Consider the following 22112-nt stretch of genomic DNA (forward strand, 5'->3'; position numbering starts at 1 on the left):
GTTTTTGGGGGGGGGGGGGGGCTGTGCTCCTTCCTGCCACAGCTGCTGCCCTTCCAGCAATTTCTGCTGCTCCTTCAACACTGTCCTGTCGTTCCCATGAAAAAGACTTCCTGTTGCTGACTAGGCTGACACTTCTGCGGGATGGATCTCATTCCTCATTTTGCCTTGCCCCGCCGCGTCACCGGGAGTGCTCCCGCCTATGTAGAGAGAGCACTTGACTGTTGCCAAGGTTTCCCCGGGTTCTGAAATACGTGGTGCCCTCGGGAGATACCACGGCATGACTGTCCCCAGTGCCATACTGGCCCCATCCTTCTGTAATTTAGGAGTCCCTATTGTGTGAAGCCAAACAAACATTTCCTTTCAATATTCTAGACCTAGTAAAAAAAATCCAGTGGGCTCCATGTAAAGGATTGTGTTTTAATAAAAGTGGTAATTCAAAACACCTGTTTATAACTCATGGCTTTCAATCCTAACCAAAGCTCTGTTAATCCTTCACTGGGGACATACTGACTTTTTTCTTTTTCTTTTTCTTAAAAAAAAAAAAAAAAGACAACACACCCATCTGATTGAAATTTGAATCTTCTTAGTGAAACTGCCAGTTTTAATTAAGTTTGAAAATGGAAATACAGCTGGAAATTGGATGAAATTCAGCGTAGTAATTTCCTTCACGTGGTCTGCGTGTTCTCAAGAAGGGACTGTGAATTTGTGCAGATGAAGACATTACATGACTAATCGTTTCTGCCTCCATGAATTAAATACAACTTTTTCATTTTACTGGTGTTCATGAAAATCCTTTTATGCTTATTAAAGGAAAGAGATCACTGAAAAGATGTTCAGTTTTCAGCTACAGCTGCTTCATTTTATTAGGTAGAGCAAATAGTCTATCCTGGGCTTTTAATTAGAAAAATTGGTGCTGTGAAAAATTATATGCTAATTTTAAAGGTATTCTTCTCTGATAGTACCCACTCTGTTTTTGCCCAGTTGTATTCTTGGGTGTATTACCCACTTTTTTTTTTCCTGCTTATTTCCAAGTCAGTTTGACCTGAAAAAAGTTGGGGATATGCATATCTTTTTTTGTAATTTTTAAAAAATGTTTTATTTATTTCTGAGAGAGAGAGACACAGCGTGAGCAGAGGAGGGTCAGAGAGATAGGGAGACACAGAATCTGAAACAGGCTCCAGGCTCTGAGCTGACTGTCAGCACAGAGCCCAACATGGGGCTCAAACCCAAGGACCGTGAGATCATGACCTGAGCCGAAGTTGGACGCTTAACTGACTGAGTCACCCAGGTGCCCCCCTCCCTTTTTTTAAAGCTTTTAATTCAGACTCTTGGATGGAAAAAATAAGAGAAATGCATTTACTTTGTGTTTCTCAATTAACTAAAATGTTAATGCCTTTTAAACTTCCTTTGATTTTTCCTAAGTATAAAGTAAGCAGGAGTCCAAGGAGGTGTTTTCGGCAAACCCAGCTGTGGTTTCTCCGATCACTTTCTGGTTTACTGGCTTTTTAAAAGTCGACAATTACTTAAATGTGCTTCAGGTATTTTTTCTTGACCCCAGTGGATTATCTTTTATCAACTAATATACATGCTTTATATTTTTTCTTTGATGTTTTTGAATTGGCGAGCGCCCTATATTGAGCCTTCCCCTCCCCTCCCCTCCTAGCTACAGGTTTGACCATGAGTAATTGTTTCTCCTATCAGTATAATCAAATCAGTTTGGTTTTGCTGCCATCAGTTGAAGCTAGTGGTGCTGGCTTTGGCCTTAAGAATATACCTTCCAGCTTAACTACCAGCTTTTATTTATTTTTAAACAAGTGCTAGGCATCTGTGAAGATTTTAAAATGTAGGCAGTTGCAAGAAAGATTCTCACTTGGGTCTACTATTTCTAATCTTTTAGAAAAGCAGTAATAAATATTCCAGGGCACAATGAGTTTTAGACCGTCTCCATTGAACCTCGAGGTCCTACAGAATTCCTCTAAAACAAAAGCCAAAAAACTGTGTTGGGGAATTTCTTGTGAGTCAACTTGGAGTAATTGCAGAAAAATAGTTTTTTTTCCTTTCCCTTTAACAGTGGATCCCTGCTCACTGGGGGAATTAGTAATAGACGATTTCAGCTTCTTTGGGAAAATGTTTAAATGGGATTAAGAGAAAGCAGGAAAAAAGGAAAGGGAAGGAAGACTATGAACAGCTCTGTTGGATGGTCCCCACCCCTTCTTTCTGGTCTGAACTGTGAAATACTTCCTGGGCGCCTGGCTGACCCAGTCAGCAGAGCACGCGACGCTTGATCTCAGGGTTGTGAGTTAGAGCCCCATGTTGGGTATAGAGATAACTTCAGAGTAAAATCTTAAGAAAATATATGTGGAATACCTTTAAGACCTACTCTAAGGAAAATTGAACACAGGACATCGGAAAACCATTTTCTGTGGAGAGGTAAGGAGAGGGGTTTTGAGAGGGCCTGTAAGTTTAGGTTAGATTAACCAAAGAATGTGGTTATACACATGTAGGAACTTCATGAGAAGATAAGAGATTAATCACAGAAAAGGAACAGCATGGCAGAGACTAATAGAGTTCATTTAATATGATGTGCTTTTAAAGTCCCTACCCTAGTTTTATATCCTACAGGAGTGTTTTAAATTAAAACCGAATGCTTTTTATTTTATTTTATTTTATTTTTGTGTTTATTCTGAGTGAGCACACATGCGCTAAAGTTGTTTATTTTAATTATGTTAATTCGTAGCAAGTAGAGTTAACCAGGAAGATGAAACCTGCTTCAAAATGCAGATTATGATCCCAAATGGACCCCCTCCACCCCGGAGCCCCATTAGGGATCATTAGTGCAGTTTCCACTGTAGGCCGTGGTCAAAGGGGCTGTTGAGGAAGAGGTCATGAAAGAATCAGGCAGCCAAATCGCAGAGCTCGAGATCTCCAAATGTCAAATGCTCCAGGGATGGTGTTCGTTTGTAGGCCCATTAGGGAATTGTCCTCACACCTACTTTCAGATTATCCATTTGCATCATTCTGCGGATCCCACATGTCAGTGTCGAAGTCTGTTTGTAAGACCGTTTTAGTGAACTGGCCCTGTGTATTCCGAGACTTTATGTGCGTTGAGGCTGAAGGTTGAGTAAGCGTGATTTGTGGAGTTCTGTGGCCACGTGCGCTTCGTTTCCTGTGGTTGCTTTGGTGGTGATGGCCCGAGTTCTGGTCTCATCTCAGCAGCATGGCCGCTGTGACCTTTTGGCCAAGTGCACTCCAGGCTCATTGCATGTGGCTTCTGTGTTGCTTCTCTGAGCACCACCTAGATGATTCCACCCGGCTACTGAGCCTGACTGCACAAGGAGGAGAAGATGATGTGCGCCACGTGTACCCGGGCATGAGAAAGACTGGCTTTCTTGATCCGTAGAGGCTCAATCATGCAGAGAGTGTGGTTAATAATGGGCAGGTTTGGTTTGTATAGTCCAGAGCACACCAGGCCGAGTGGTGGCAGCTCACCATTCTGGTTTTGACACTAACAGCAGTTTGTGGTGCTTTAGGAATGAGTCACTTATTTAATTTTTAGTTTCCTCATTTTTTGGTCCTCTTTAGGTCCTTTGCACTCTTCAGTCAGACGCCTATATCATAGAGTATGGCGTATAAAATCGACAAGTAAGACTATAAGTTTAAAAAGAAGCATCTAGAAAAGGGGCTTTGGGCCAGAGAGACTGACCCAGGTTTCAGATTGTGGAGCCATTTTCAATCTTTTATCAGTAGATGGATGGACATCCTTCCACTCTGAAGCCTAAAACTTCTTCCGCATTTGCTCTTCCTTGTCTCCCCACATCAGTGTGGCTTTTCCCCAAATTTAAAGACTCTTCAAGCAGGTATGCATCGCTATATAATAAAATACTCCAAAATTCAGTGGCTTACAAACAGTAACTCTTTGCTCATGATTCTGTGATTTGAGCTAGTTCTGCTGAGCAACTCTGGTCTCATTCATGTGGCTGCTGTCACCTGGGGAATCCACTGGGGCCTGAATGGCCCATCTGGTGGTCAGCTGAGGCTGACACAGCAGCAGTATTTTAGAAGGACAGGCCCAGGGCACAGGCACTTCTCAGGCTTGTGCTTATTCTATCTCATCTGCTGACATCCCGCTGGCCACAGCAAGCCTCATGGCCAAGACCAGAGTCAGGCGGGAGGGGGCTTCATAAAGGTGTGTGATAAAGGGAGGCGTGATTCACCGGGGACCAATCAGAGGCAGTCTCCCATACGTGTATACTATGGAAGTCTGCATTTCAAATTTACATACATATATGTATCTGTATTCTCTGTCCTAGATTGTGAATTAACAGGTATAGTTTTTGCTTAACAGCCATCCATGTCCTGCAGTGAAAGTGGGAGAGGACATAATGATTATTTATTTGTGATGATAGAGGTAGGTGTCTCTGTACTTTCTGAGTGTCCAGGAGGGAACATTGCCTATTCCCTTCTGGTTCTTCTATCTCTAAATATTCCCGCTCCTTGGGCGCCCGGCTGGCTTAGTCAGTGGAGCGTGAGACTCTTGGTTTCGGGGTGGTGGGTTTGAGCTCCCCACTGGATACAGAGATTACTTAAGTTCTTTTTAAAAGACACAAATAAATAAAAGTAAGTATTGCAATTCAGATTCCTTTGCTGAGTCCTCTTCCTAAGATTGTCCATTTTGTTTTTTCACTCTGAACAGCTCTCTAGGGAACATGACCAATTCCTATAGCTGCAGCTTTTCCTAAAGCTTTCATTAATATCTCTTTACACATCACTTCTAAATAGTTGTGACCTCAGGACCACATCTGCAAGTGCATGTGAGACATCGCCACACGTGGATTCTGCACCCCCAAAATAATTCACCTTCTGAATACCCTAAGTTTACTTTTCCTTCTTCCATTTCCTATTTCTGCTCGTGGCTCCACTGTTCTCGCCTCAAAATTGCAAAACCTCTTAAGCATCTCATCCCTCCCCCATCCTCTCCGTCCCTCCTGCCTCCCAACCACCACATCCCACACCCCAGCTCCTGTGTCCTGTGCACCCCATGACGCCTGGCCTCTGGGCTTCATCCTCGCTCCAAATTCCATCCCCCAAAGTAGGAGCTCATTCCTTACTCGGTCCTCACCTTGTAACCGCCTGGCTCAAAACCTACCATGACTCCTTCCTGCCCACAGAACAGAAAGCAGCCTTCCCAGCCTGGCACTGAAGCCCCTGTCCGTTTGGTCCCCTGAAGTCCTTCACTGTCTTTTCCTGGGTTAGTGACATGTCCTCTGACGCAGAACGCACGCCCTTGCCCCCTCTGACGTCTGGCTCCGGCGTCTCCCCCGATCCAGTGGATTACCGTGGCTCCCTTCCTGATGCTTCGCTGCAATTCGCTAATCCCGCTTTTCTTTTTTTGATTAGTAGATTGTATATTTCAGAGGCGTTTTAGGTTCAGAACAACACCGAGGGAGAAGTGCAGAGAGTTCCCACAGCCCTCCCTCCCAACCTCCTCCCCCCCATCAGCATCCTGTACAGGGTGGTCATTCGTCACAATGGATGAACCAACACAGACACCTCATCACCAACCGAAGTCTATCCTTTACATCAGGGTTCACTCTGTGTTGTACCTTTTATGGGCGTTGACAAATGCAGATGACCCATAGCCACCATCATAGTATCAGAGGGAGTGTTCTCACTGCCCTAAAAATCCTCTCTGCTCCCCATATTCACCCTTCCCTGCCCCCAGACCGCTAGGACCCTGCACTTAACTTATATCTGTGTCTCTTACTTGGTTTTTTTTTTTTTTAAGTTTGTTTGTTTATTTATTTATTTATTTAGAGCATGCCTGTGCACACGCTTGAGCAGGGTAGGGGCAGAGAAAGGAGGGAGATGGAATCCTAAGCAGGCTCTGCCTTGTCAGTGCAGAGCCCAGTGCAGAGCTGGAACCCACAAACCAGGAGATCGTGGCCAGAGCCAAAGCCAAGAGTTGGACGCTTGACCGACTGAGCCACTCAGGTGCCCCTCTGTAACTTGGTTTTGAACCCACCTTGTCTTGGTCTCCCTTCACCACATAGGTCTCTAAAAAAATATGGGTACATAGATCACATCTTTTAAGCTCTCAATTAAAGAGCAGTAATTATCTCCTTATGCAAAGCCTGGAGTTGACACAAAGTGGAAATGGGGGTGTGGGAGACACATACCACCGAGGTTGGAGGTTGCTTTGGGGAGAGAGAAATGAAATTTAGTAGTTCGGGGAGACATTCTGCAGCTTAGCACATGCAAATCAGTATTTGGGGGAAATTCAGAGATGATTCTTGCTTTCTATAATAGTTGTGTGTGCTCCTAACTGGTTTCTCCATAGATTAAAAAATCCTGATACTTTGCACTCTGCTAAATTGAGAGACAGGGACAGAATTGGGCCTAGGAAAAGAATACTTCAGTGAGTCCTTCTTTAAGCAATCTCATCTTAGAATGTAAATAACCACCTCTTAATTTTTATCTTCTAAATTTGGACTTTAAAAAGAATGTTTGTTTATTTTTGAGAGAGAGAGACAGAGTGTGAGCAGGGGAGGAGCAGAGAGAGAGGGAGACAGAATCTGAAGCAGGCTCCAGGCTCTGAGGTATCAGCACAGAGCCTGATGCCAGGCTTGAACCCACAGACCGCGAGATCATGACCTCAGCTGAAGTCAGATCTTTAACTGGCTGCCACCCAGGCACCCCTCTAAACTTGGACTTTTAAAGGATGCTATCTAAGGGGCGCCTGGCTGGCTCAGTCAGAAGAGCGTGCAACTCTTGATCTTGGGGCCGTGAGTTCGAGCCGCATGTTGGGTGTAGAGATGACTAGAAAAAAGCAAGCAAACTTTAAAAAATAATAAAAGATGCTATTTAAGTATAATAAGCAAGGAAGTGCCAAATGGGTTATCCATAATGTACGCAGAATATGATAGTGCTTCAAAGAGCTAAACAAAAAGTTATAGAGTTCTAACAGCACTAAACGCCTTGCCAGTGAGTGTCAGATGTTCCCCTGACCTGCACCACTAAGGAAATGAACGTGAACCATAAAGAAGGACTGTGGGAAAGGAATGTGATACACCCGAGGAAGACATTCCAGTTTCTCCTAGCGAGAGCTGNACTGTAAAGTAATTAGCAGATACCTCACACGGAGTCAGCCCTATATAAATGTCAGCCTTGAGGATGTGTCGGTGTTAATTTTTAGAAATGATGAGGTTGGGGATATACGGGTGCTGTAGAAACAGAAAACCAGTATTTTGCTCTATACACAGCAAAAAATACAATTCAACTACTTTCTTAAAGTAAGGCTTATTTGTCCCCCCTCTTGACTGGAAATTATTCATCACATTCGATAATGTAAGAGTCAAGACTATTTCATGTCCTATTCCCCTTGCCTTTTCCCCCCATAATTTTTATTTTAAAATGAAGTTGAGGGATTCATTTGTTCATTCAGCACTGAGCCAGGCACTGAGCTTAGGGCTAGGGATGTAAGTGTGTACATAGTTTCCCCGTAGGTACGTGCTTCTTGCTCATGAATTAGAGGTAGTTTTAAGACGATACTGTTTATTTCAATGGGACATGAGAGAAATATTTCAGTTAATACACGTAAGATATATATGTGGTTTAAGAATTGCAAATTGGGGGCACCTGCGTGGTTCAGTCGGTTGAGCATCCGACTCCTGATTTCAGCTCAGGTCATGATCCTGAGGTTCTTGGGTTCAAGCCCCGTGTCGGGCTCTGTGCTGATGGTATGGAGCCTACTTGGGATTCCCTCTCTTCTTCTCTCTGCCCCTGCCCTGCTCATGCTCTCTCTCTAGCTCTCTCTCAAAATAAATAAATACACTTTAAAAAAGAAAACTGCAAATTTGAGTAAGACCAAGTTAACTTCAGTCGGCAGGGTACAGATTATTAGGGAAAGATTTGCAGTACTAAAAACACAACTTTCATTTTTTCTTACTTTTTATTTTGAAATAACTTCACACATACAACAGTGTTGTTAAAAACAGTACAAAGATTCTCATGCACCTGGCATCCGGATGTTAACATCCTATATAACCAACAGTACAGTTATCAAGTTAAGAAAATTAACACTGATACAATATTATTATGTAATCTATAGATCTCCTTCACATCTCCCTACTGGTCCCAGATTTGTTTCCTTTCTGGTCTGGGATCACATGTTGTATTTGGTTTTCATATCTCCTCAGTCTCTTTTAACCTGGGCCACTTTCTCTGTCTTTATATGTTTCTCTGAATAGTCACACTTTTCATGAAGAATACCGTCTCCTTATTTTGTAGACTAGCTTTCATTTCGGGTCTGTGTCTGAATGATCAGATTCCAGTTATCGATGCTCTGTCCATCTGGGTGCTTTATATCAGAAAACACATGATGTCGATTTATCGCATTACTGATGGTGGTAGCTTTGGTCCCTTGGTTATAGAGGTAACAGCTTTCTCTCCTATAAAGTTACTATTTTTCTTTTTGTTCTGATCCATGAGAAGCTGTCATCTTAGTTCGTGCCTATATCCCTCCCCTGTTACCATCTTACTATCCATATTCATATTTATCCTTGTAGAAAAAAATACAAAGAGCATTGGTGTGTCAAACTCGACCTGGGTCTGCTGGCTGAATCAGGGTGGACGACATGGGAAGGTACCCGAGGACGTTGCCAGAACTAAAAATGGTGACACAGACCTCCCATTTGCACATCCTCTCTGAGCTTTAGGTGGTGCTGGGGTTCCCAAAACCAAGACTTGAAGAATAGGAGGTTTTTGTTCTCCTCTATGGCTCATTCTTATGCTTTGCTGATCACCAGCCAAACATGAGAAACATCTAAAAACAGCATACTAAGGTCATTGCTGTAAAGGGAACAAATATGGCAGTTTTAGCAGCTCCTAACTTGGGGGGCTCACATCTACGAGGGAAGGCACCTTCCCTGCCACATCTCTTCTTCCTGTGTTATAAAGATCTTCTTTACCCAGTTACATTTTAAGAGTCATTTAGTAATTCTGTACCTTAATATGTAAGTTACATGCAATATATTCTGAATATCTCCAAAGTAGCCTTGATCCAAAACAGTGGTTTGAACATCACAAGGTATAATAAACAGGGGCCGGACTCTCGGTCTTTGTGTTCTGTATCAGAGGGTTCGAGAAAAGAGTATAAATCACATAATTAAACTGCTCTCGTGATAATCGGGCAGCGTAACTCATCATTAAAATTAGAAGTTGGGTACAGGAAATGGCATGATGTCATTAACAGCTTTGTATCAAACAAGGAGGCTGTCTGTCCTATATACCCTGCTCTTGCTGTGGTCTGTGGTTGGAAACTGGCCCTCGTGGGCAAGCTTTTTTAGGCAGGCAGAACCTGCTTACCAGGTACAGAGAGAGCATCATGTATCCATGGGATCCAGTCAACGGAACAGTCGGACTTTTGAGGGAGAATATCTCTCTGAGGCCATGCAGGCTGCTCTGTGGAAATATCACTGACCGAGTAGCCTATAAACAATAGGAATTTATCTCTCACAATTCTAGGAGCTGGCAGGTTCAAGGTCAAGACACCCACCATGGTCACATTCTGATGAGGGACCTCTTCCTGGTTCACAGCTGGCACTTTCCTTCTGTGTCCTCACTTGGGTGTAGGGATCTCTGTGGGTTCCTTATGAAGTGCTGGTCCACCTTCAGGATTTAAGCCCCTCCCAAAGGCTTAAGCACCTGTCCCTGTTTATGGAAGTACATCATCTTTGGGGGTTAAGATTTCAACCTATGAATTTTGGAGGGACACAGACATTCAGACATCGCAACATTTAATACCCTTTCATTTTTCCATCATCTAATGAAAGTAAGTCATTCTTTTCTCTTTTTTATTGAATCATTAAAAAAAATTGGGGGGGGTAATCTTTTCACCCAACATGGGGCTCAAACTCACAACCCCAAGATCAAGAATCACATGCTGTATTGACTGAGCCAGCCAGGCACCCCAGCCAATTTTTTTTCTTAATCCCATTTTGAAAGAAATCTTCGAGGGAGGAAGGAAGGAAAGTTTTTCCCCTTCCTTAGAACTGAATGCATTTATTAATTACAGGCTCTGTTGTCATTGTTGTGTAGCGATACTTTATATAGGAAGTATGTTCACTCTAGAGTGTTTAAAGAGAATTAGGAGAAAACTAGGGCGATTAGGTTAACAAATCAATACGTTGGGAAAATGACGTTTCCTGGTCATTCTTCCCTGGTGAGGTGAGGCCTCGATCCTCGGTGAAAATGGTAAACCACCAGAAAGTTTTATGTTTGGGTATGTTATTATTTGTATTTAGCATTTTTCTTCAGTATTATTTATATATTATCTAAAAGCCATTTGTAATTTTTTAAATGTTTGCCTATTTTGAGAGAGAGAGCATGTGTCAGTGTGAACGTGAGCAGGGGAGGGGCAGAGAGAGAATCCCAAGCAGGCTCCAAGCTGCCCATGTAGAGCCCAGTGCGGGGCTCGAACTCACAAACTGAGAGATTGACCTGAGCCGAAATCTAGAGTTGGATGTTTAAGTGACTTGGCCACCCAGTCCCCCCAATGTAGATTTTTTTTTTTAATGTTTTCTTTATTTCTGAGAGAGAGAAAGACAGCATGAGCAGTGGAGGGTCAGAGAAAGAGGGGGAGACACAGAATCCAAAACAGGCTCCAGGCTCTGAGCTAGCTGTCAGCACAGAGCGCGACGCAGGGTTCAAACCCACGAACTGTGAGAACATGACCTGAACCGAAGTCAGATGCTTAACTGACTGAGCCACCCAGGTGCCCCCAGAATGTTTTTTTAAAAGGACAGTCTAGGGGCTTCTGGGTGGCTCAGTCAGTTGAGTGTCTGACTTCGGCTCCGGTCATGATCTTTCAGTTCATGGGTTCAGGCCCCACATAGGGCTCTGTGCTGACAGCTCAAAGCCTGGACCCTGCTTCGAATTCTGTGTCGTCTCCCTCTCTCTGCCCATCCCCTGCTTGTGCTCTGGTCTCTCTCTCTCTGTCTCTGTCTCTGTCTCTCTCAAAAATAAACATTAAAAAACAAGTTGCGTGTTTTTTTTTTTTTTAGGGGTAGCCTGTGGTATAGTTAACTCAATAGATTGCTATCCTTGAAATATAAAAATTGTCACCTCCCTCTAGCTGACTGTGCCAGTTGAAATATTACTGCCCTTGTGTTAAAGCAGCCATGGGTCTAAGGTGCTCTTTATGCATCTACATTTTTCAGGAATGCAAGTAGATAAACATTTCAACATATGGAAGTCTAGTCTTAAGTAAAGCAGGCTCATAGTAGCTGGTTTCTTTTTTTCTTTCATTTCTCAGGCTTTCAGTGGTGTGTAGTTAGAGACGGTGAACTTAAAGATGCTTGTGTATTAAAACTGAATACATCCTTCAGCGTTGTTGACCCGAACTCAGATAAATGTTCTTTTCTGTTTGTTCTGCTGTCATCAAGTTGAATGGGAGTGAAAGTTGTTTATTGTGTTTGGGGTTTTTTTTTTTTTTTTGAGTATGAAGAATTACTATTTCCTTAGCAGATAGTAAGTGATACTACAGGCATTTAGGGTACCGTTTTTCTGTGATTTCCGGGCCTTTGGATGATGACAGAAGTTCATAAACTGTAAAGATGGTTTAAATAACAGAGGTGAGCATTTTTGTGAATTTAAGATGCCATGTAAATGTACAAAAACCAGCATCATCTTCCTCAAGAATTGCTCAGCTGGTAGAATTAGTGTTTGGAGACTGTTTTATTTCATTTATGTTGTACCAGGAAAATAATCTTTTAGTAACTTACATATTATCAGTTTAAACATTGCCAGCTTGGTAAATAGGAATTTGATCATTGGCACTGCAGCTTCTGGTTTTCTGAGAGCTCAGTGTGAATATCAGGATTTGTCTTCGCTAGATAGAGGAGGAAGGTCACTTTTGAAGTAAGTGTAGAAGGATTCAGTTTCAAGTCTGTTCAACAACTATTTCTTGTAGTTGATCCCTGGCGTGGACAGGAATGTAACAATGATGGATAAAGTCTAGTTCCCACCCTTAAAATGCTCATAATCTAGTAGGGAAAAAAAAGATGTCTATAGGCCAGCTTTTCTCTCCTTTTGAGAAATTTTGTTTTACCTGTGGGGACACCAAATGTTTTCATTCTCATAGTCTCGCTAGATTGTCTTTATCTTTTTTTTTTAATAGGTAATTTAAAATTTTTTAAATATTTCATTTATTTCTGAGAGAGAGAGAGCGTGAGCAGGGGAGGGTCAGAGAGAGAGGGAGACACAGAATCTGAAGCAGGCTCCAGGCTTTGAGCTGGCTGTCAGCACGGAGCCCGATGCAGGGCTCGAACCCACGAACCGTGAGATCATGACCTGAGCCAAAGTCGGACGCTTAACTGACTGAGCCACCCAGGCGCCCCTATCTTTTTTTAATTTATTATTTTTGAGAGAGAGAGAAAGCATGTGAGTGGAAAGGGGCAGAGAGAGAGAGAGAGAGAGAGAGAGGGATGAAGGATCCAAAGCGAGCTTTGTGCTGACAGTAGAGAACCCGATGTGGGACTCAAACTCACGAGCCATGAGATCATGACCTGGGCTGAAGCCAGACACTTAACCGACTTAACCAGGCACCCCTAGATTGTCTTTAGATAAGGAATCAGTAAGGTCCTCAAATAATTGCTGTCACTGAATATCATGTGAGGATTCTTAAGTTCAACAATAAAAGGCCTTGCACATGGGCAAAGCTCCTATATAAGTAGATGACATCTGCCAAAAGCATAATTTGTCATGTATCATAGCAAGATCCTTAGTGGATTTCCTTATTTTTCTTTTTTTTTTTTTTTTAACGGTTTATTTATTTATTTTTAGAGGGAGAAAGAGAGTGAGCATGAGCAGGGGAGAGGCAGAGAGAGAGAGAGGGAGAGAGAGAGAGAGAATCCCTAGCAGTTCCTGCACTGCACAGCCCCCTACATGGGACTCAAACTCATGAACCATGAGATCATGACCTGAGCTGAAATCAAGAGTCGGACACTTAACCAACTGAGTCACCCAGGCGCCCTCTTACTTTTCTCAACATTAGATTTTGGCTTAGCAAATGCAGGTTTATCTCACATATTACTCACTTAAACTTCACATCCTTGATGAGCAGGAACAAGCAATGCAGTAGGTTTCGGTTGCCTTCCTGTTTATTCTGCACCACGTGCCGCACAAAGTTGTGTTGTTTTTGTTTGTGTTTTTGAGCATCTGTAAAGCTCTCATTCTTCACTCTCAAAGATAAGCGCTTCTTACTGACCATCCTTGCACATTTCTATCAGGCAGCAATGCTGTGAGCAGGGACGGGGTAAAGTCAAGTCCTTTCACCTTTCCTGAGATACACATGGTAACATGTGACAGAAGGGAGAAAGGAGGAGGAGAAAAGACCATCCTAATTAACAAAGAAATAAACAAATTTTGATTTTCCTCTGCTACGATTGCAAAACCAATTATGATTCCCACGGAGCTTCAGGCAGCATTCCCTTGATTTTTTTACCTTGAATATTCAGGTTTAGAGGAAGAGAAATAAATGGCCAGGAATTCACTTATTCCTGAGTTGACAAAACATGAATTTGGAGTTCCCTAAATCACAGTTCTCTTTCTCAAGCATGCAAATTCTAACTGCAAATTAATTAACTTGAAATTGTGTTCAAATTGGGTATTTGGAAGGCAAGCAGAGAATACACCTGAATGCAAAAGTTGACGCTTGGAGTTACTGGAAAAAAAGACATTCACGAGCAAATGCTCAGGAAACGAATGCACTATTTAAGATCCGCATCATTTATTTACCTCATACTAAGATCTGCATTCGAATTCCTTCACCTTAACCTTCGAGAGACTGCCTAGGGCCCTCTGTGTTGTTCCTAGGAATGTATTTGTAAGGTTGGGCCATGGTAGATAGGTTCAGTGCCCACCTGCAGTGAGTGCTCTTTCTTGATGAGAACTATTAGCCTCAAATAATTCAGAAGGATTATTGAAATAGAATGGCAAAAGGAAAAAAAATGGAATCTTTTGTAACAGCTAAGGGTCCCATCAACCCCCTGTCCAACCTTTTAGTAATTTCCGGGTTTAAAATCCAAGAAGAACTGCCTGGATTCAATCTGGTGTGTGGCATCCTTAATTCATGTTCATAGCATATGGAGAAGGAGAAATTAATATCAGTTGTCTAATTAGGAATTAAGATTCTCTGTCATCTAATTCTCTGGGGTTGTTTTTTTTTTTTGCTTATCTTTTTATAGTCGGTAGGATACATAAAACGTCGTGGAAAGAGGTTGGGGTAGGAGAGAATAGAATTATTTCTGCAAAACGCATGTGACGGCAAGTGCTCTTTTTCCTAAAATAGTGAAAACAAACAGCTTTTTTTGTGCTTCTGACAGTTTGCGAATTAGGAGTGTTTGTGGATAGGAGATGCATATTAATTGGTATGACATGTTTTGGAAAATTAATGAGTTATGAAACGGTGACAGTTTTTTTTAAACCAAGTTAAAAGTACTTGTTATTTTTTTATTTGTAAAAAACCCTTCGGTACATGTATTTGCGAGTAGATAGGAATCTAAGTAAAAGGTTCAAAATAATCTGTTTTCAGCCATGATAAAGAAAGTAGCTGAGCTAATGATTATTTTTTTACCCCCCACCCCTGTGTTTTATATCAAAATATAAAATAAACTTGATCTCTGCTGAAAACCTGGGGGTGTCTGCAGTTTAGTGTGGTGAAGCCAAAGTAATGCTGCAAACCCTAAACTGAAACTTAGGTGAGCTTATCCTCAATTTTCAGAACCATTTGCCGTGACAAAAGAAAATTATGTAAGAAATGTGGTCTGGTATGTCTTCGAAAAAATACCTTCTTGTTCCGAACCAAATAGCTTTCAACTATTGTGTGCTAAACAATTATTTCTTTCTTAGACAAAACTTGAGTTGCTTGTTGGCTTTCTTTTTTTTTTTAGAAAAACGCATTTGCACATGCTTGAAATAGCCTTTCAGGCTAAAGAATGTAACTCCCCAGGAAAACATGACTAATTCAGCATATCGGATACAAAAGCTCTGAGCTTAGAAGCAAGTTCTTCCTAAGATTTGGAACAGAATGTATTTTCAAAATGGTGGGGAGGAGAAATGAACCGCGAAGATGGAGATTTAAGATACCAAAGTGGTTAATTTCATACAGTCACTTGATATAAATTCATATCCTGAATTTCCCAGGTTTCACAAACTTCTCACATGCTACCTCCTCCCCATGAGTCCTGGAAACATCCTCCCACAAGCCCCAGGAAAGGGACTCAGCAGGACCCCTATTTTCTCATAAAATCCTGGGCCACACCTCTGCCATCTCCTTCCATGGGGCGCCCCGTTCTGGACTCTGGTGTTCAGGGTCCAGTGCGTGTGAGGTTGGTACAGGCATTGGGCTTAGCAGAAAGGAGTCTAATTTTACCTTTTCTTGAATGTACCCTCCCTGCGGAGTCCGTAAACTTGAATTCTCATTTGTGCAGTGAGAATAATTCTGCCTCATTGTTACGAAGAAAAGATCAGGCAAAAGTGAAAGTACTTTTTGACAGTTTTTAAAATGTGATGTTGCTATGGTTAAGGGTGAATGATATGTAGTGTGCCTGCCTCTGGCCAGCAAGTCTGTGTAACAGGATCATGTTCCTTCCTCGGCAGTGCTCCGAGCATGCAGGGGTCCTGCCGGCTTGTGGGGGAGAGCAAAGGAGGAGAGGATTGCGTCTAAGATACCTGGCAACTTTTTATTCTTCTAAACACACAGCCAAATATCGTGTTTGCCACCACCACCGAGCTTTAAGAGGGGTAAAGGCATAGGTATTGAAAAATCTCCCATAGAACAATAAACTCCAGATAATTAAAAAAAATTTTTTTAACGTTTATTTTTGAGAGAGAGAGAGAGACGAATAGACAGAGAGAGAGACAGAGTGCAAGCAGGGGAGGGGCAGAGAGAGAGAGACACAGAATCTAAAGCAGGCTCCAGGCTCTGATCTAGCTGTCAGCACAGAGCCTGATCGACAGGGGGCTCAAACCCATGAACTGCGAAATCATGATCTGAGCCGAAGTCGGAAGCTCAGCCAACTGAGCCACCCCAAATGCCCCTAAACTCCAGATATTTTTGATCACACATCATCTGTGTAAAATGTAAGCATGCTACCATGTGCATTTATTTACATGTTAATTTCCTATGCAAATATTAATAAGCTCATGTACATTTTACAGCATATCTCAAAATCAAAACAGTAAGATTAAATATTTAAAAATAATTTTAACACTATAAAAAAACATCTTTGGCCTCATTAAAAATGATTACTCTTTGAGTGGGCGGTGTCATTAATTTGTACATTTTGAAAATTTCACTTCAACATCGATTTCTTTTAAGTCTACCTCTAAGGTTCTTTCTGTATATTTTGATTCTTGGTTTTAATGGCTTTCATTGCTGAAAAAATGTGCGCACAGAGATGTATAAATACCAGTGGAAGATGCGTATCCCTGGCCATTTGGACTAAATTCCCACATTCCTTGCCTCCGCACAGCCCACCAGCTTTAGTTGACCTGACAAAACTGTTTCGCTGACTTTCCAATGTTAAATTTCATTCTCCCCAAAACCTTCAAAACTTACTGAGAGGTATCATATTTTTCAAGTCTTAACAAAGGAACGTGAAACTCCCTGGCAGGATTTCTAATAGGCTGGAATATTCTGTTTCCAAATTTTTTTCTGTTTCCAAATAAGTGTGCTGATACAACAGTTTTCATAGGTGACACAGTTCCGTTGTTTTTGGCAACAAGATACAACACAGTGGAAACATTTCCAAACATCTGTTTTTAGAATCTTCTCTTTTTTTCAAAGTGTTCATTTCTCTTGAAAAGCAGTCCCTTTCTCAGTCATTGTCGAGTCTCACCTTTACTTTGAAAGGATGCTTAATGCGTGTTTATTTCGTTGCTGCTAGGGAGCACACCAGCCGCAGGCACCTCTGACCCCAGCAAGGTCCACACATTTGGAACCCGTGTCGTCTTGTAAAGGAAAAGCGTCTGACTCATCTCCCTTCTTAAAGTGCTCGGGCTCTGCTGCCTTCTCAACCACACACAGTACTTCTTTGAATATAAGGAGTAATTCAGCAAATACCAGAAGCAGAGAAACATGTTAGAGGCATCTTTGCTTTGATGCAACTATGAAGCAAATGTTCAGGCTGTGCAGTGCGTCTTCACGTATTGCCCAGTGTCTTCTGTGTGTGTGTGCACTAACAGCGTTTGCTGACAAAGGAATGAATGCATTTGAATGTGGTGCCATATTGGTTTTCATGTACGTTTGGCCATTTTTACCTTGGTGGGCATAAAAAGCCATACGTAGTGCCTATTCTGCTGCTACTCAGGGAACCAGACAGAGCTTCTTGGGACACCAGAGTGGCTCAGTTGGTTGAGCCTCTGACTTTGGTTCAGGTTATGATCTCACAGTTCGTGGGTTCGAGCCCCATGTCGGGCTCTGTGCTGTCGTCTTAGAGCCTGGAGCCTATTTCACATTCTGTGTCTTCTCTCTGCCCTTCCCCCGCTTGTGTGCACACGAGCGCGCGCTCTTTCTCTCTCAAAAAATAAACATTAAAAAAAATCTTTAAAAAGGAAAGAAAGGAGCTTCTGTATGCTAATCAGTAAATTAGTAAAATGTTGAAGAGTGATAAATTTGGTAGGTTAGTATTACATGATGTTAAGCACCATGAAAATAACCATAGATGTTTGTGTTCAGGTTGAGTGCTTCGTTTTTAAATGACTTGCCAATTTCTATAGCACTATGCTATCACCAGCTAACATCTCAAGATATCTTAGGGAAGGGCATTTATATCAGTTAACGAGAATGGAGGGGAGTCCGCGTTTTAAATAGGCTGCTCAATAATTTCCGTTGTTTTTGAACCATTCTTGTCACACTCGTTCAAATCACCAACGCTTGACCTCATCATTTGGTCAATAGAGAAAATGCATCGGGGCTCCGCTTTCTGCTCGTCTGGTCAAATTCTTGTTAAGTGGTGCTCCTGTTTTTAGTATTAGCTTCAGTCACTTCTTTTCAGGCATCTTTTTCAGCACGCGTCTGTTTCGTGAGGGTTAGTTTCGCTTAGTTAAAACCAGACAGTGTATTCTTTCCGTGCACTCAGCTGGGCACATGTGAACTACGATCGGTTGTAATACACGAGACGTGGACAAAGGTGTGATAGACCCACTGTCAGCCCCTCCAAGTAAGGGGTTCCTACATTTCTTCAAGTTATCTCCCTTACAGCATATAGCTCATGATGGACATGTGGACCCAGGAGGTAAAATACACTTACAAAGGTTAGTTTTCTTTGGTACAAAATAAACAGAAACTCTCCCTTATCTTTGCTAGGAGCGTGCACTGTTTGTTGGGGAACATGACCTTGGAGTTACAGGATATGCCCCTGGGTTAGAACCATAAGATGGTTTTCCCTCCATCTTATTATGAAAATAGCACGTGAGGAACTTCACCCGCACCCTATATGCCTGAACCCGTTCCTCTAGCTTTCATGTTTTTCCTGTACGTTTCATATAAAATAATACGAATGTATAACCTTTCTCAAAAAGCTACATGGAAGCGGGGCACCTGGATGGCTCAGTCAGTTGAGCATCCAACTTCATGATCTTGCGGTTCACGGGTTCGAGCCCTGCATCGCCTGGAGCCTGCTTCGGATTCTGCGTCTCCCTCTCTCTCTCTGCCCCTCCCCCGCTCACACTCTGTATCTCTCTCTCTCTCTCAAAGATCATAAACATTAAAAAAAAAAAACCAAACCCTACATGGGAGCATAGTAAACACCTCTTTCCTTTTTTTTTTTTTTTTTTTTGCCCTTCCTACTATTTCTTAAAAGAACTTTCCATGTTAGCACACAGGTAAGCTTAACAATAATCAACCCTGGTATTTACCTCCATATTTCTAGGTAATGTGATTCTCCTTTGTCTATGAATTTGTCAATTGTAAAATTATCTGTTGACTTTCTGCCATGATAGATGGTGCTGTACCTCTCATCTGCCTTTTCTTTGCCCCTTTTTAGTTAAAATGATACGCAGCTTTTGGTGAAAGTGATACTATTTGCCTTCTGTGTCTCATTCATTTTGAGTATGTAGTAAAACACCGAATCTGATAATTTAGTATTATGTGGCGTTGAATATCACTGAAAAAGTGTTTTTCAGTCCCTCTTTCATGGTAGAGACCTTCCTCACGTGGCTGGCGGTGCATTGCTATCCCTTCAAATTTAGGAATGGGACTCGGAGACAGATTGCTAGTTCCGGGCACGTGGAGTGGCGACCCCTGTTGGCTGGCAGGCTCTTGGGTGAACGTGGTTAGGGAGTGTCTGTCCTTCCTGTCTTTGCCCACTGGTGGCATTTTCTCTGGGGGCTTTCTCCTGACACAGAGCCTGCAGTGTCCCCGCAGGGAGTGGCCAGGTGTGATCCCAGCAGAGCAGAGGGTGGGGGCTGGGGTCCCAGCGGTGACAGTGGAGATTTCCATGAGCCCTGAGCCCCAGCTCGCCCTGCCCTGTGCCAGGTGTTCCCAGCTCTGAAGCCTTTTGGGTACAGGTCTCTAAGGACGCCGCCCCCCTGTCTCCCGCAGGCTGCAGCCGTGGCTAGCAACAGACAGCACACTCTCTGCTACCCGAACTCCACGCGCCGGACCCCCTGCGCCCCCGAGAGCTAAGTGGCCACTGGCTGATCAGCTGCAGCTTCCTCTCCTCTTATGTCAGTGAACAATGCTTTGTTTTCTGTCTTGTAAAAATTATCTGAAATTTTCTCCTCTTCTGTTGTCCACTCTCCAGTTTTCTCTGGTTGTGGTCATTTCTTCCATCTCTGACTTCCTTTATTATCATTTTAGCAGAGTTTCTGGAAGGGAGGGAAAGAAAAACATGATCCATTCATCACTTAAAACAGGAGTCCCAGAAAGCTATAAAATCGTCATCATGGTAACCTTCCTCAGATTGTTCTTGCGGCAATAAAACAAGCTGATCCTCTGTTCTGTTCATGGAAAGAGAAACGGGAGGAAGTCCATTCCTGACAGAATCAGGAATTCGGTACTTCCCTCCTGGAATCTTCAGAATAGGTTCCCAAGGAGGAAGTCTGCTGAAGGAATCCCTTCTTTAAAAAAAAAAAAAAAAAAGGCAGTGGTGGGGGCGTCTGAGTGGCTCATTCGGTTAAGGGTCCTACTTCGGCTCAGGTCATGATCTCGCGGTTCGTGGGTTCAAGCCTCGCGTCGGGCTCTGTGCTGACTGCCAGCTCAGAGCTTGGAGCCTATTTCAGATTCTGTGTGTGTCTCTCTCTCTGACCCTCCCCTGCTCACTCGCTTGCTCTCTCTGTCTCTCAGAAATAAATAAAACATTTAAAAAATTAAAAAAAAACAAAAAACAAAAAACGGCTGGACTGGGGCACGTGGGTGGCTCAGTTGGTTGAGTGCCCAGCTCTCGATTTCAGCTTAAGTCATGATCTCGTGGTTCGTGAGATCGAGCCTTGTAGTGGGCTCCATGCTATCCGATATCCAAGTTGGAGCTTGGGATTCTCTCTCTCTCCTCTCTCTCTGCCCCTCCCCCATTCATGCTTGTGTGTACTCTCTCTCTCTCTTTCAAAATAAATAACAAACACTAAAAGAATTTTAAAAAGGCCAACTATGTACCTGCCTGTCCCCTTCTCCATCATCTTGTGGGTTTCGTCAATCACGTGAGTGAGTGAGTGCTTTTCTAAACGCGTGGCCACCTCTCCTGGCCCTCCCTGGGCCTGCCAGTGCTCAGCCGTCTTACATCCCAGCCCCTCCTGGCCTCCCAGTAGGTGGCCAGGCCCCACCCCCAGAGGGGCGAGGGAGTTCAAGGGCCCCTGCCAGAATTGCATCAGCATTGTGGCTTCCGGTGCTTCAGGGAAGCTTCTTTGTCACAGTCCAACAAGGGCACTGTGCATTTAGGATGTCTTCATTGCAGGATGAATATACAAACAGACAGCAGGAAATAGTAAATTAAATTATTTTGGCATAGTAGATATCTGACCATAAACAGTAAAATTTGTTCATTTGAAACTTTCAAGGTCAGTTTCCTGGAGTGCTGTGTCATTGCTAGTATTCAGGCCCCCCCCAACAAATGAAATTTGTATGCATTTGACCTTGACTAAGTTTATAAGTGCTGTCTGTTTTTGAGGGTTTTCTTTTTAAGCTCATTTATTTATTTTGAGAGAAGGGGAGCGCGTGCACCCAAGCAGGGGAGCTCACTTTTTATTTTTATTTAAAAAAAAATTTTTTTTTACCGTTTGTTACTGAGAGACAGATTGAGCATGAAGGGGGAGGGGCAGAGAGAGAGGGAGACACAGAATCTGAAGGAGGCTCAGGCTCTGAGCTGTCAGCACAGGGCCCGATGCTGGGCTTGAACCCTCTAACCTTGAGATCATGACCCAAGCCGAAGTTGGACGCTTAACCAACTGAGCCACCCAGGCGCCCCTCTTTTTTTTTTTTTTTAAAGTATAAAGTGACATCAAGAGAGCTGGAACCATTTGCTCAAGGTTAGGCAGTGAGGGAGGGGCATCACAGGTCCCCTGACCCCAAGCCTGGGTCCTTTTGAACAGACCACATTCACACTGCAAGATCTTGTTTTCATTGGCAACATCTTCCTTGCAGTTTTTCAAGCCCATATTACTTCTGTAAAAAGCCTGTAAAACGTTGGCCTTCGCTCAATAGTTTCATGTCGGATTCGGCGGTTCGCGAGAGGTAAAATTTTAACTTGACTTCATTCTTTCAGATGAAGCTGGCATCGGGCCAGCCAGCAAGGACCCGCCATCAGAAGTCTGAGCGCGCAGATAACCCAGTTGACAGATGGTAGATAGTCATGTCTCTGTTATAAATTAAGATCCTAAGCAAGAGTTTAAATATTTCTGATGACATTTTAATTTTAGTCAAGTAGCCGTTTATCAGACTGACTTGATGATCCTTGTTCAATGGGAAAAAAAAAAAATCCCTGTAAGTGTCTTACTTTGGGCTTTTGAGTTTATAGATGTTGGAATGACAGACCTTTGTGCTCTGATTTGTCTCTACTCAGCTTTGCCATCGGAACAGTTTTATTGGATTCATCAACATAAAGCATTTATTTCTCCAG

General features: G+C 42.8%; 1 protein-coding gene across 2 annotated transcripts in view; it reads left to right on the forward strand.

Annotated features, from left to right (window-relative positions):
- The window catches only part of PIP4K2A (phosphatidylinositol-5-phosphate 4-kinase type 2 alpha), a 182203-nt gene that overhangs the window by 78666 nt on the left and 81425 nt on the right, over positions 1-22112 (forward strand). The window lies entirely within an intron of this gene.

The sequence above is a fragment of the Crocuta crocuta genome, unplaced genomic scaffold (assembly GCF_008692635.1).
Source record: "Crocuta crocuta isolate KB4526 unplaced genomic scaffold, BGI_CrCroc_1.0 scaffold96, whole genome shotgun sequence".
NCBI lineage: Eukaryota > Metazoa > Chordata > Mammalia > Carnivora > Hyaenidae > Crocuta > Crocuta crocuta.